The following is a 9,731-nucleotide window of genomic DNA, read 5'->3' as shown; positions in this document are numbered from 1 at the left end:
ACATGATAAATACATACAATTTTTATTTGTCAATTAAAAAATCACATATGATCCTTCACTCCCTCCTCCTACGCATCCCTACTGAGTGCTCTCTTTGTGCCCATGGCGCTTTGGCAAAGGGGAGGCAGATGAGAATGAAACCAGGTCCTGGCTGTGGAGCTCACCCTCACGTGGGGCAGACCTGGGGCCACTGCATGGTGAGCGCTGGGAGGAGGAGCCTGGTCCAGGCTGGCTGAGGACAGAGGGCAGGGCTGGGTCTCAGGCAGGGGACCCCGAGGCCAATCCCAGGGAGGACATCTGAGCAGGGGACTGAAGAGGTGGACGCTTCCAGCCCATACATGCTGAGGAAGCATCAGATGTGGGAGACGAGAGGCTGGAGGGGGCAGAGGCCCTCAGAGGACCTGGCCTGGTCTCTGGGTTTTATTTTGAGTGTGATGTGAGGAGGGGGTGTCCAGAGCAGAACAGCCAGAATCCGATGTCATGTGGCAGACCTGTGGCATGGGTTCAACCCACCTGAACCAACGGTCTATACGCATGAGCTGCATCAGCAGCTGGGAGGACAAAGCATTGCTCAAGTTTCCCCAAAGCGGCCAGCTCTAGGCAGCACTGGCTGTTTCCCAAGGGCAAGTCAGCAGGAGCAGTGATCGTCTTTAGCTCCTAAGATTCACAGACTATGAGGAAAGAAGTGCTACTGGGCAGGGCATGTGGTCTCTGGGAATTGACAGCCTCCACCTGGATGGGTTCTCTGTGCCAGATGCCCACCGAGATCCCGGCTCCTCTGGAAGCTCCTGGCTCCTCCACCAGCCAGTGCTCACTGGGAGGTCTGAATTGGTTATCCCGGCTACAAAGAAAGGCCTTATGGTTCAAGGTTGCTGGCACGTAAACTCTGAGGAGGTGCTGGGAAGTGTGTCCCTTGTCCTGAGTCTCCCCCCAACCCCCATGGGGCACTTTGGCTGTGCTAACTTGGAGACTGGCACTGTCAGATGGCAGGATCATGACCACAGAACGCCATCCACAAGCATGCAGTTTGCAACAGTTTCCAAAGTAATTGCCTGGTAAAACCCACTCCAAATCGAAGTTTAAAAATCCCGATTCTCCTCTCAGTCTTCAAGAAGGGCTATGAAGGATAGAAGGTAACAAATGCATGTGGACACATGCAGACATGGCGCACATGCACATACACACACAACCCCACAACCCCTTATGCAGTGCAGCTCAGGCTCAGTCATGAAGATACTTCACTGGGTCTTCCTTACACAGTTCCAGCCACACTGAAGCCCAACTTTTATAAGAACACGGAAAATTAGAACTGGATGGAAGCTCCTTCGTCACCTGATCCCCATCCTCTATTTTGCAAATAAGAAGTGCGGCTCCATAGAGGTAAGGTGACCCAGGTTCACAGAGCTCTGGAGCGGCAGGCCTGGTGGGACCCAGGCAACTGACTGTGATTCTCAAAATACCCCCATGGGTGGGTCATGTCTCCATCCAGTGACAATTCCATTGCACATAACACCTCTCGACCTCTGCCTCAAGGCAGCAACAGCGCGAAAAGTAGGCTTTGAGTTAAAGATATCTAAGTTAAAACTTAGTTCCAAAACATACCAGCTAGCTGTGTGGCTTTGGGTGAGGTACTTAACTTCTCTGAGCCTCAGTTTTTCTTTTTTTAAAAAAATTTTTAATTAAAAAAAAAACTTTTCTTTTAGGTTTGGGGTACATTTGAGGTCTGTTATATAAATAAACTCAGGAGTTTATTGTAAAGATTATTTCATCACCCAGGTATTAAGCCTAGTATTCATTATTTTTTTCTGCTATTCTCCCTCCTCCCACACTCCACTCTTAAGTAGACCCCATTGTCTGTTGTTCCCTTCCTGGTGTTCATGAGTTCTCATCACTAAGCTCCTATTTATAAGTAAGAACATACAGTATTTGGTTTTCTGTTCCTGCATTAGTTTGCTAAGGATAATGGCTTCCAGCTCCATCCTTGTCCCTATAAAAGACATGGTCTTATTCTTTGTTATGGCTGCATAGTATTCCATGGTGTATATATACCACATTTTTTAAATGCAGTCTACCGCTGATGGGCATTTAGATTGATTCCATGCCTTTGCTATTGTTGAACAGTGCTACAAGGAGCATTTGTACGCATGTGGCTTTATGGTAGAATGATTTATATTCCTCTGGGTGTATACCCAGTAATGGGACTATTTCAAACGGCAGCTGTTTTTAGCTCTTTGAAGAATTGCTACATTACTTTCTGCAATGGCTAAACTAATTTATGATCTCACCAACAGTATATAAGCATTTTTTCTCTACAGCCTTGACAGAAGCTGTTATTTCTGACAGTTCAGTAACAGCCATTCTGACGGGTGTGAGATAGTATCTCACTGTGGTTTTAATTTGCATTTCTCTAATATTAGTGATATTGAGCTTTTTTTCACGTGCCTGTTAGCCACATGTATGTGTTCTTTTGAAAAGTGTCTGTTCATGTCATTTGCCCACTTTTTTTTTTGTGACAGAGTCTTACTTTGTTGCCCCAGCTGGAGTGCAGTGGTGTGATCTCGGCTCACTGCAACCTCTGCCTCCCAGGTTCAAGTGATTTTCCTGTCTCAGTCTCTGGAGTAGCTGAGATTACAGGTATGCACTAGTACGCCCAGCTAATTTTTGTATTTTTAGTAGAGGCAGGGTTTTGCCATGTTGGCCACGCGGACTTCAAACTCCTGACCTCCCAAAGTACTGGGATTACAGGTGTGATCCACCATGCCCAGCTGCATTTGCCCATTTTTAATGGAGTTGTTTGCTTTTCTCTTGTAAATTTGCTTAAGTTCCTTACAGACGCTGGATATTAGACCTTTGTCAGATGCACAGTTTGCAAATATTTTCTCTCATTCTGTAGGTTTTCTGTTCATTCTGTGGATAGCTTCTTTTGCAGTGCAGAAGCTCTTAAGTTTAATTAGATCCTATTTGTCAATTTTTGCTTTGGTTGTGATTGCTTTTGGCGTCTTTGTCATGAAATCTTTGCCTATGCCTGTGTCCAGTATGGTATTACCCAGGTTGTCTTCCAGGGTTTTTACAGTTTTGGGTTTTACATTTAAGTTTTTAATCTGCCTTGAGTTAAATTTTTACATGGTGTAAGGAAGGGATCCAACTTCAATCTCCTTCATATGGCTAGCTAGTTATCCCAGTACCATTTACTGAATAGAGAATTCTTTCCCATTGCTTGTTTCTGTCAGTTTTGTCAAAGATCAGATAGTTAGTTGTAGGTGTGCAGGTTGTAAGTATTTCTGGGCTCTCTATTCTGTTTCCGTTCCACTGGCCTGTGTGCCTGTTTTTGTACCAGTACCATGCTGCTTTGGTTACTCTAGCCAAAACATGTAGTATAGCTTTAAGTCAGGTAATGTGATGCCTCCAGCTTTGTCCTTTTTGCTTAGGATTGCCTTGGCTATTTGGGCTCATTCTGATTCCATATGAAATTTGAAATAGCTTTTTGTAGTTCAGTGAAGAATGTCATTGAAACTTCTCAATAAACCAGGTATTGAAGAAACATACCTCAAAATAAAAGAGCCATATATGACAAAACCACAGCCAACATAATACTGAACAGGCAAAAGCTGGAAGCATTCCCCTTGAAAACTGGCACAAGACAAGGATGCCTTCTCTTACCACTCCTATTCAACCTAATATTAGAAGTCCTGGCCAGAGCAGTCAGGCAAGAGAAGAAAATGAAGGGCATCCAAATAAAAAGAGGAAGTTAAACTATCTGTATGCAGATGACATGATCCTATATCTAGGAAACGCCATAGTCTCAGCCCCAAAGCTCTTCACCTGGTAAACAACTTCAGCAAATTCCAGAGTACAAAATCAGTGTGCAAGAATCACTAGTTTTTTCAATTATAAAATGGACACACTTATACTTACTTGATAGCACTAATGAGAAGATTAAATGAGATAATGGAAATGAAAGTATGTGTCCTGAGCATATAGTAGCCTCTCAGAAATGTTTTGTCTTCCTCCTTTGGGGATTCCACCTCAGAAACGAAAGCATTAGTATAAATGACTTGGCAGTGCCAGCTGTCTGTCTTCTGAATACAGCCAAAGCTTATTTGGATTCAAGTGTAGCCAGTGAGACTGGAAATCAAGTGAAAAACACAAGGCACTGCCCTGACATGAGTACTGAGAACAATCTTCTGAGAGACCAAAGACAAGCTTTTTTTTTTTTCTGACATTCACCAAGTCCCAAGGGTTGTGCTGGGTGGTGAGGTTACAACAGAACGCAGACCATGGCCCTTGTCCTGGAGCTTGCAAGTCTCCATGTGACACAGCTGGCATCATTACTGGGGTAAACAAATGCACAGCTGTCCAAGAAAGGTGATGTTGAAAGATAACTTCTGTGGGGTTGAAGACATTCTGGAAAGTTTGTGTAAACATAAATCTTGCTACCTGACAGGCCAACCAGTGAACCTATAGCCCCCCAACATAAATCATAAGGAAGAGCAATTAGACAATGCCCCCAATAGTTAGCTATTATTTACTGACCTGGCATGTTTTATCATACTTAAAAATAAGCAACTAATAAATTATCTGAATTTCATGATTATGTAGACCGTTTTGAAGCCATGAGTTTCCCACCAAGAAAGTGACAACGTTAGTAATTTCCTCTGCTAGAATGTCCAATCAGGTCATCAATTGTTCTAAGTAATGTGTAGCCCTGTGGCACACAGAGGAGTCTCACATGTGTGAGCTGTTCGTTTGTCCCATATATAGTAATCACCCAAGGCAGAAACTCTAAAGCTTTTCGATTTTGCCTCGATTTTCTCAGACGTAAAATGGAGATATCAGAATTACCTACTGAAGGGATAGTGGTGAGCATTAAGTGAGTTGATATAATTAAGGGGGTTTAAACAGTGACTGAATCAGGTGAGTGGGTTTTCTATTATCATTGTTAATCTAACCTGATACCCAGATAACAATATCAGGTAGAGAGTTTCCAACACTAGAATCCTTCCTGCCACTTATGATCAAAAGATGTCACCCTATGTAAGCTTTCTGGGTTTGGTTTCATGGCCAGCAATAACTAAATTTATGTAGCTGCATAATTATGTAAAGGTAAATAAATACAAAGACGTAACACTCCAATGAGGGATCAGGTGTGGGGCCACAGCCCGGCCAGATGAGACCTCATCTTGGGTTGGGTGTATGAGGCAGGAATGACACTGCCAGGTTTGAATTTGGCCATGAACATCTCCTTTGTGCATTCCATGGTCCATTACCATAGCATCCATGGAGTGAAGATATAGTAACATGGAGTTAGGGTGGCGCGGGGAGGAGTTTCCACACCAGCTGCTGAGATTAAAAGAGAGGAAGGGAATCTGGAGTCTCTCTCAGCCTAGCTTCCTCTCACGAGTCCTCCCTGGACCCCCAAGGGGAAGGCTGGGCTCTGAACCTTCTCTCCCACCTGACCGCAGTGTTGGTTTAGGGTCAAGGTGCTCAGAGACAAGAGAGGAGCTCACACATATATATGGTGTGGCAATTCCAAAAGGCCGGGCTTGCCTGTCTTCAGGAAGTAACACTTCTCACGATGGTTGGAGGTTGGGGATAGGGGTAGGGTGGGGAGAAAACAAAGAAGTAGAGTTTATGCCCCAACAAGGTAAATCGAATTCCCAGCCCTGCACCAGTCCTTTCAGTGCCTTTGGTCATAAGAGAGTCATGCAGAACATCCCTCATCACCCAGTCCCATATGGATGCAGTCACAGGACTCAGAAAATGCCCTGTCAACACTGGCTTCCCTGAGGGGTTCCATCTAATAGCATCAGAAGACCACCTCACTAGGAGTGAACTGAAGAGGCCCCTCTGCAGATAGAGGGGAAAGTTCAGGACTTTGCCAAAAGGACCGACAGCTGCAGTGGGAGTGCAAAGCGCCACAGGCCGAGAAGTGGCCTAGATTAAGAAGTTCCAATTCCCCTTCCCCTGTCAAGGATAAGGAAGGCCACGCTCATTTTATGTGCAGGACGATGTGATGGGCAGAATTGGACCTGTGGCCAGATCAGCTTGGAAATCTCATCAGACACACACAGCAATGTACTTGTCTTTTTGTCATTCCTCTCCAAAAAACAAAGCCACCAAAAGAGACAGTCTTCTCATTCTAAGTACCATCTATTCACAGTTAAGAAGGCAGGGCTGTCCAAAGAAGCCATTCCTTCCATCCACTCAAGATACATCCATGCATATATATTCTCGCCTATGTGCCAGACACTGTGCCGGGCTCTGTGGACACGGCAGCAGGCAAGTCACACAACACAGAACTTACACTGCAGAAGAGAAGAAACAGTCAAACATATATAATAGACAGTGACATTTAGGACAGAAGGACAGAGGGCCATGGGGGCATGTAAGGTGAGCAGGTAACCCCATCATATGTCTTGTATGGAAATGGAATAACAAATCTAAGGTAAGTGTATTCTTTTGCGACTTGAAAAGCTGAAATGCAGATCTACGTCGTTAACCAGATGTGTGAGCTTTGTCTGTCCACCCCTTTCCAGAACTTCCAAAGAATCTCTAAATGGGACCTAACGCACTTTGAAGCGGACATATAGTAGATATTCACAGAGGCTGTTCTGGGCACTGTGTTTATTCCTCCATCACTTCTAGTTTTAACTTTTCCTATTTATTCATTTGATACAAACTGACTAACTTCCTCTATTCAACTGTTTCAACATCTGTGACATTCTGAGGGGTGCCCGTCATCCAATCTTTCTATCGTAACCATGAGCTCTACCATTTTAGAGGACTTTTCACAGAGGAATGTGTTGACTCCTTCCATCCGTAAAGCCTGTTGTTAACATACTCTCCAGATCGCTTGAACCACTGATGCTAATATGAAATATCCTCATGTCTTGTTGCATCCTCTTTTCTCCCCTTTTCCTGGCTAAATGAACCAGCGGTCTCACGCTGCATGGTTGCTGTGGGGTGTGATGGGAACTCCGGGCTTCTGGCCTTAGAAGTGGCAGACGAAGGATCTCTCATGGTGTCCTTGACCTGACCCCTCTTTGTGGGCTTCTTCACCTCCTCCTCCATGCTGCCCTCCCCATGGTTCACGGTGGCCCTTAGCACAGGGTGCCTGTTCTTCAGAGTGTCCCCACAGGGCAGAGCTACCCAGGAGCCTCCGTCAGGCCAAGGACAGAGAGACAGCTGTGGTGCTCTCATTTTTACAGACTCTCTATGCCTCAAGCACATCGACACCCCCTAATAACACTTCCTTTGTGAGTTCACTAATGTTTGGAAAACCCCTTGTAAGTTCCTACTTCATGGCATTAACAAGAATCCATTCCTGAAAATGTGAATGGTTCTGTTGGTTTCAAACAGCCATCAAGAAAGCTAAGGGATTGTTTTGGTGTCTTAAAATTCTTGTCTGAGTCTCAGTGGCTGAGACAGCAGCCCCAGAGTCATACAGAAGCGAAACCCAAACATTGTCTTCCTCACATCAGCAGATCCCAAGGACGACAGGATGGAGCCCCAGGTGTCTTAGACAGCTCAGCCGAAAAGTGGGTGCTCCTGGGACATCTAGTGGCCATAGAGAAAAACACTCCCACCCAGGTAGTAGCAAGGGAAGCCTCTAAGGGTGCTTAGATAGCAGGTGCATTTCCCCTCCCCACCTCTAGCCAGGTAAGAAAGCCGAGATCCCAGGTAAGAACAGCTCACCCAATTTCCCATCTCCAATAGGAGGCGTTGGTACTTATTTCTCGTAGATCATTTCTACCTGAATTTTGTTATGCAGGAACTCCACGTGAATCAGCCATGGCCTGAGTGGTTGAGAAGTTTTAGCGGCCTAGAGTTCACTAGGTATTTGCATCTAAATGCAGTGATTTTCCAAATTCTATCACACATTCCTTTGTGGATCATGGCACGGAGGCAGAATCCTAGCTCTGAAACTCTGTGCTACCTTCCCTCCTGCCAGACCCCTCCTGAATTCCGTGATTATAAAACGCAAGTAAACAGAAATGTTCTTGCCCGTCAGACACTTGATGCTTTGTATCTAAAATAAGAATATCGTGGAGAAAAACAAGTTTGTGCTCTAGCTACTGACATGTCTCAGAAAATGAAAACAAAACAGTAAAAGAGAATTCCTGTTTCTCAGCCCGAAGAGCAGCAGGAGAGAAGAGAAAATCCAAGAGAACTGGGAATTAGAGCTGTGTTACACAAGGTAGAGAAAGGAAAAATCAAAAACCAAGGTTCCCAGTCCCAAAATATCCCTGTAGGAAGCTAAGTGGAACAGTTTTCCACAGAAAGCAAGAGACATGTCCTATAAATAATGTGGTGGGCAGGGCAGCGGGGGGCGGGCAGGATCCCCTGGAGGAAGCGGGGAAGGGCGGGGAAGGGCTGCACAGGCCCCCCAGCTGCTGGCTGCCTCCCGCCACAGGAACGCAGTAGCGGGTCCAAGGCCAGGATGTTGAATATTTATATTCTGCTTATAAAATATGCCTTTTATTGAGAAATTTAGACACACTCTACTGTGTCCAAAGAGTCCTTAAAGTCACATCCTTTCCATTTTCCATGTTCTCTTGTCAACAGGCCAGTACCCACAGCCTGGCTTTCACTTGGAGACGGGAGGGTGAGGAGAGGTGCTGTGGTGGAGATGCCTCGCAACTGCCCGGAACATGACTGTCTCACATCATGGGCTTAAAAGAAAAAAAATACATATGTTTCTTTGTATCAATAGTTAGAACCCTGAATGGAAGTGTTGGTCATTCTGAATTTTCTAAAATTTATTTTTATTTTTTTAATAATAGTTTGTGGTTGTTTGTAGAGATGGGATCTCGTTACGCTGCTCAGCCTGGCCTCAAACTCCTGGCCCCAAACAATCCTCTGGCCTCGGCCTCTCAAATTGCTGGGATTATAATCTTAAGCCACTCCACCAGGCCTATTCAGAATTCTAATATACAACGAATTCTTTTTTTTTTTTTTTTTTTTTTGAGACGGAGTCTCGCTCTGTCGCCCAGGCTGGAGTGCAGTGGCCGGATCTCAGCTCACTGCAAGCTCCGCCTCCCGGGTTCCCGCCATTCTCCGGCCTCAGCCTCCCGAGTAGCTGGGACTACAGGCGCCCGCCACCTCGCCCGGCTAGTTTTTTGTATTTTTTTAGTAGAGACGGGGTTTCACCGTGCTAGCCAGGATGGTCTCGATCTCCTGACTTCGTGATCCGCCCGTCTCGGCCTCCCAAAGTGCTGGGATTACAGGCTTCAGCCACCGCGCCCGGCCTGTGATAACCAAGAAATAAAGACTTGGAGCTCAAACTGTGCCCCAGAGGCCTGCGATTCCTGAGAACCGTGCTTCCTCCTCCCATTCTTCCATTTGGAATTGCGTTAAGCACAGAGACCCGAGGAGCCTGGACATAGCGCAGGATGATGGTGTAAGAAGCCAAACCCCGCCTCCAAACACAGGGACTCCTCACCAGCTGGTAGGGCTTCAGTGCATGCAGAGGAAGCGAAAGGACGGGCAAGGTGCACAGATGAGGTGGGAGGACTGGAGCCAGGACGTCTGAACCTGGTGAGGAGCTGCAGGGGTGGGCCAGGGGTGAGGAGGAGGAACAGGTGCCGGGGAATTCCTGGGACCCCAGGCTGGCAGCCACTGCCTCCTCTGTCCCTTGGGCACCCTCCCTTTGCCCTGCCCTGGAGAATGTAACTCTTAGCAGGCTCTCGCAGCCTGGACTTTCAATGGCGCTGCTGCCTCTGACTCCAATC

The 9,731-nt window shown here is 46.1% G+C and overlaps 1 long non-coding RNA gene across 2 annotated transcripts in view; it reads right to left on the bottom strand.

Moving 5' to 3' along the window:
- Positions 1-3,820: 3,820 nt before the first annotated feature.
- LOC116270547 overlaps positions 3,821-9,731 on the bottom strand; it is a 69,112-nt gene continuing 63,201 nt past the window's right edge. For both annotated transcript variants that reach the window (XR_004178622.1, XR_004178623.1), the window contains one exon: positions 3,821-8,672. This is a non-coding gene — a long non-coding RNA (uncharacterized LOC116270547). The remainder of the gene's footprint in view (positions 8,673-9,731) is intronic.

The sequence above is a fragment of the Papio anubis genome, chromosome 15 (genome assembly GCF_008728515.1).
Source record: "Papio anubis isolate 15944 chromosome 15, Panubis1.0, whole genome shotgun sequence".
In the NCBI taxonomy this organism is placed as follows: Eukaryota; Metazoa; Chordata; class Mammalia; order Primates; family Cercopithecidae; genus Papio; species Papio anubis.
Note: the sequence above shows the minus strand (reverse complement) of the source record. Positions and strands in the feature narration are given on the sequence as shown.